Source organism: Dermacentor albipictus, chromosome 3, assembly GCF_038994185.2.
Source record: "Dermacentor albipictus isolate Rhodes 1998 colony chromosome 3, USDA_Dalb.pri_finalv2, whole genome shotgun sequence".
Taxonomy (NCBI): Eukaryota; Metazoa; Arthropoda; class Arachnida; order Ixodida; family Ixodidae; genus Dermacentor; species Dermacentor albipictus.
Genome location: NC_091823.1, coordinates 100,538,687 through 100,544,686, shown reverse-complemented (window position 1 = coordinate 100,544,686; position 6,000 = coordinate 100,538,687).

Sequence of the window (6,000 nt, the reverse complement as noted above, 5' to 3'; positions counted from 1 at the left end):
TTGTTTTGTGATAAATAAATGCTTGTGTATACACAGAAGGAGTTGGTTGTGTCTCTCTCTTGTGTTCTGCAGACAGCAGAATATTCTAATACATTTCTTGGAGGTAAAGCTACTGAGCTGCTAGATAACAAACAGTAAACAGTGCTAAACAACAGGACAAAAAGAGGGACACAGAGCTGTCTGCTAGATAAGGCACAAAACTAAACTTTTTTTAATATTGTACTCATACTTTTGTAAGGACACTCTTGCAAGATTACTTGTAATACAATCATTGTAACTCTGTAGTGAAATTCTTATTCTTGCCATGTTATTGCTGGTAAGTGGAACACACATTTCTACGGACACTATATGGAATTTCATATCTTCAAAGCTAACATCATTCTGAAAGTCCTTCTTAAACTGCAGGCATGTGAAATGCTGAAAGAAAAAAAAAATTGCATTTTCTTACACAAGCTGCAATAACGTGCACCTTCATGCATATCCCATGTAAGCTAAGTGTTATGTGGAGCAAAATATAATTTTGCCTTCTCTAATTTTCTGCATTGTTTACAAAAAGAACTTTGATAGTTATTACGAAAATTACTTCATTAGGCATTCTTTGATTATTCCTTCTGTGCAATAACTACATCTGAAAAATAAAACATTACATACACTTACATATGTGCAAGGAGATCTCTAGCCTCTTCTGCTCAATTAAGTTATAATTATATTAAAAGCATTATCATTGTAACATGGGTTGCATTATATCTGGTCTAGATACTAATGAGCAATGTTTTATGCAGAACGCTTATAGAAACATCTTAATGTGTTGGACGTTGTTGTATACTTAAAAGGAAGAGGACCGGACACCGACCAAAATGGTTTAAAATAGTTATTTAAGTTTACACGAAATTATTGAGATTACGTTTATGACATTATTGTGTTCAATATCAACCTCTGTTAATTCAAAATTGGCTATTATTTTTATTTCTTGTCTTTAGTTTGATTGGGTTCAAAAGTTGCTGCAGTTACTTCACTCTAAAGTGGGTCGCAGGTGGGTCAGAGTGGTTGTTTCCCTGGTGCAGCAGTGCCGTGGCTTTCTTGTGGCGTAAGCTTGATAAATTTGCTAAGAAGTGCCATGACTCACTGGTGAGTCATAATGTGCTTAAGAGTTACATGCGTTGCCCGCCGTCGAGACGTTATACCTATTGTTACCCTCCAGGACTTCAAAAAGTGGTGCCACAGTGAAAGCATTAATATCACTTTTGTTTAATTAAAACATTAAATAATTTGTACCAGGTTTGACTGTCCTGCTAGACAATTGGTGGGTTATAATTGTATTTATATAAGTGCACAGGTGGCAGTCTGTTCATTTATACTGTATAATTTTGTTGCCATATATATATATATATATATATATATATATATATATATATATATATATATATATATATATATATATATATATATATATATATAATATATATATATATATATATTATATATATTATATATATTATATATAATAATATGTTATATATATATATATATATATATATATATATATATATATATATATTCAATTCAAAGGCATCTACAGTCTTTCAAGAATAGCTACTCAAACATTGCATGTGAAGTGTTACCATGGCCTATCCTTCCTGGTTATGAAGATGAATGATAAGAAAGCTTCATACTTTTAAATTACATGATTAATATTTAATCGTTATATCAATTAAGAAAGTGGCACAAACTCGTGCAGTATAAAGAGTGCACAGACTTTGGAGATGTCACAAAAATATTTGCATATTATAAATATTAAACAACAGTTCCATTAAGCTTTATACAGTTTCTGTTGGAGCTCTCCTTGTTTATGTCAATATGTTTTTGTATAAGCTCATCCAAGGCACTATGATTGGGAAAATATATGTCAAACAAAAGGAAGAACATAGAGGCCGATTATATAATGGGCCACTGATCGAGGCCATGCTTATTTTGGCATGTTTGGTCAAACAGCACTGAAGTCCATTTTTTAATTCAACTGTAGTTATGGTTACCTGTGGCATATGGCTATGCCAGAGGAAAGTAAGGGTGCATACCAAACAACAAATAATGCTGAATCAAATACTGGATGTAAAAAAAGAAGCAACAGTTCGTTCAGTATAATCATACAAGACCAACATATTCAAGATAAAAAAGAAGGAAATAAATAGCCTCGGTTGTGTAAGTATGTATGACTTATTTCACCTGCTTTTGATTGTTATGGTATAAGGTACTTCTGCCAATATGTCTCCTTAATTGTGTGTGATTGTTAATTTATTAATCACAAAATTCATCTTGTGAAAATTCATTTCATATTGATAATGAAAATGCACGCACTTTTCACCAAGGCGTATTAGTGAAGTACAGTTGATTAGCGTCTTTTCTATCCATTCATTTCTGGAAAATGCACACCAAAGCATAATAACTGCTAGATTTTGTGCAAATTATGTTCTGGAGAGCTGCGCATTCAGCACCTATATTTTGATTGTCAAGCAGAAGAAACAACCAAACTTAGTGTTGATGTTCAGAGCAGCACATCCGCGTGCTTTACAGTTAGAATTCAGGATGATTCTTCGCAAACATACAAAACTTGTCAAACTATGATTATGCATCGTTACTCGATCATAGCATAAGATGCATGGCACAGAAGCATTTCAGTTCGCTAAATGTTCATCCGCCTGACAGTAACGCACGCACTAAACATCACATGCAAGCACATCAAATATGAGTATTTGGGATATTTTAGCTTCTGTTCTGCTCTAAATCCGATGGTAGTAAGGAAAAGGCATGATCACTGTATTTTGCGGAGGCATTGTGGGTCCTCAGCAGCAGATGTAATCGGTTCCTTACAGCCACTTGTGTGATCTAATGACGAATACCTGTATATGCACTCTACAACAAGACAGTGCAGTAATCAGCGACTCCAAGACAGCCATTAGGGACTTCTCAAAGAGCTGGGTTTCCACGGAGGCGGTCAAAATTCTGAACCACAGAGCAGAAGACCACAAGAACGGCAAAATCACACTCAAGTACCTTATCAAGTATGAATTAAAATACACTCATTTATTTACAGGGATCCATCTTGACCACTTCTTTCTCTTCTTCCCCCTCCTGTTCTTGTCTCTTCAGTCTTCTTCTTTGCCAGAACATCACATCCTCCTGGACTTCAGTTTTCATCCCTCCTGGGATTATAGGGTATGACATTTCCCACTGTTGCTATTTCAGTTTTTTCTTCCGGTCCCAAATAGTGTAACGACTTCAAAATTCCTTGTTGCTTGATGGTCTTTATCACTGTGTAGGGCCCAGAAAATCTTGACTTCGGTCCATCTAAACTCCTTCGAACTAAAACTGTATCTCCAGGCTCTATTACAGGCATCTTCGAACTATGTCGCAGGTCGTAGTGTCTCTTCATGGTTGGTCTGTAGCGTGCAAGCTCCTCTTCCATCTTGTGCCTTTCCTGCTGCTGCTTGGACTGCTTGGACTGCTGCTTCCAAGGCACACTTCCACCCTCCACGGAAATCATGGTAAATCACGATGAATGTTTTCAAGTCCCAAATGAGCCTCTCAGCTAGGCCGTTTCGTTCTGGATGGTAGGGTGCGGCAAATCTCAGGGCAATTCCTCTATCACGGGCCCATTCGTGAAGCTTCTTACTGTGGAAAGCTGGCCCATTATTGGACACCACCACCTTGGTGTTCTAGAACATATTCCGCTCCAGTAACATCAAAACAGAATTGGAGTCTTCCTTTCCTGGCTTTGGAGGTGCCATGCATGTGCATTCATCTATTGCGACAAGGAATGCTTGAGTCTTACTGACTCCCTCGCCTCACTTTTTTATTTCGTCAAAATCTAGATGAATAGCTTCAAATGGTACTTGGGAATGATTAGCGATGACCATTTGATTCCCTCTTGGACGTTACTTGGCCTTGTTAATCTGGCACTGGTGACAGGTTTGAACGTAGTTCTTGATACCTCCCTTCATATTTTTCCATGTGAATTGACTTTTTATCTTCCAACAAGTTTTCCAGAATCCATCATGCCCACCTGACTCTGGGCTGTCATGGTACAGCTTCAAAACCTTTTTCACCAAAGTTCCTGGCACGCAGAATTTGCCATTATCGCAAGTCAAGTTTTCGGTGCCTTCCCACAAGCTGTAAACGTGTCCATGATCAGATGTTGTCACTTCTGTGATGTGAAGCCTGGAAAGAGCATCTGCGTCAGGGAGCTTATCACCAGGTTGATGGCTTACATCGAAAGTGAACTGTTGTATTTCACTGATCCAACATGCCACCCTGCCCTTAGGCTGGATTAATCCCAAGAGGTAGGTAAATGATGCTCGGTTGTCAGTGAAAAGCCGGAAATGACGACCCTCTATGTAGCTTCTGAAGTACCGAAGTGCCATCACAACAGCCATAGCCTCTTTTTCTGTGGTCGTATAATGTTCTTGAGCTTTTGAGAATGTAGAAGAATAATAGCCAATCACTTTGAGTTGCCATCCTTGCTGTTTCTTTGCGTCTCGTTGATATAGAACAGCCCCTGTGCCGTATTGTGAAGCATCCGTGCACAGCTCGAAAGGCTTGTTGAAGTCAGGTAGCATAAGCACAGGATCCGACGATATAGCTTTAACAAGGTACTCGTAAACTTTCTCGCACTCTTTACTCCACATAAATGGCACATTCTTTTGCATCAGCTTGGTGAGGCATCATGTCTTTGCAGCATAATCCTTAATGAATGCACGGAAATGACCGGCGAGTCCAAGTAAAACACGGGCTGAGTGTAGGTCATATGGCTTGACGAGCTTCTTCATCCTTTGTACAGATTCCTCTTTTGTTGTTATGGTTTTGCCGTCAAAAACTCTTCCTAGAAAGAGAACATTCGTCTGAAAAAATTCACTCTTGTTCTTGTTAATCTTTAACTTTGACTTGCTGAGGGCTTCTAACACGCACGAAAGGTGTTTTTCATGTTCTTCTCTTGTTTGTGAGTACTATATGATGATGTCGTCAATGTATACATTACAAAACTTTCCCAGGAACTCGTCAAGAATGCCATTCATCATTTTCTGAAACCAAGCTCCAGAATTCTTCCAACCGAATGGTAAGCAGTTGTACTCATCGAAAGGTGTTACAAAAGCAGTGTACTGTTTGCAATCTTCTTGTTGTGGCACCTGCCAGTATCCTTTACAGAGGTTGATCCAAGAGAAAAAATTTGATCCACCAGTTTCATTGATGATCTTGTCTATTTGGGGCATGGGAAAAGGAAACAAATCAGTCTGGCTGTTTATCTGCCGGTAATCTGTGCAAAGGCGAAATGAGTCATCGTCTTTTGGTACTATGGTGACTGGTGATGTGAAAGTGGATGTTGAAGGCCTTATAATACCAACATTTAGCATTTGCTGCAGGTTGGCCTTTAGCCAGCTCTTTTACTTGTGGGAGATTCTGTACGGCTTTTTACGCACTACTGTGAAGTCACGAAGCTTAAAAGGTACCTCAAGGACATCTGCTGCTGGCGTCTCAACAACTATTTTTCTCAACACAAATAAGTTCAGAAAATTTGTCAGTATCTCATCAGCATTTCTTCAATCGCTTCATATCAGGTCTGGATGAAATAAACACAAAGTCAACACCCTGCATGACAAGGGCATCTACTTTCAGGTGATGTCCACCAAATCCAACCTCTACTTCTGTCCAGTGTTGCAACCTTCTAGTTTTTCCATCATAGCTTTGAACACTATTTTTCCTTCATACACCTTGCTCAGTTGGACAACTGCCTGATTTACCAGGCTTACGCATGCTCCAGTATCAACCAGGAAGTCTACACTTTTTCCATTTACCAACATTTGAACAAACAAAAGATTTGATTTCAAAAGGTATACATTTTCCATCGTCTCACAATGGTCATACTCGGTATTAAAATATTCTACCATTTTGCCATGTGCGTCAATGCTCATTGGTAGAGTACTATGCCTTTTGATGGGACCACCAATT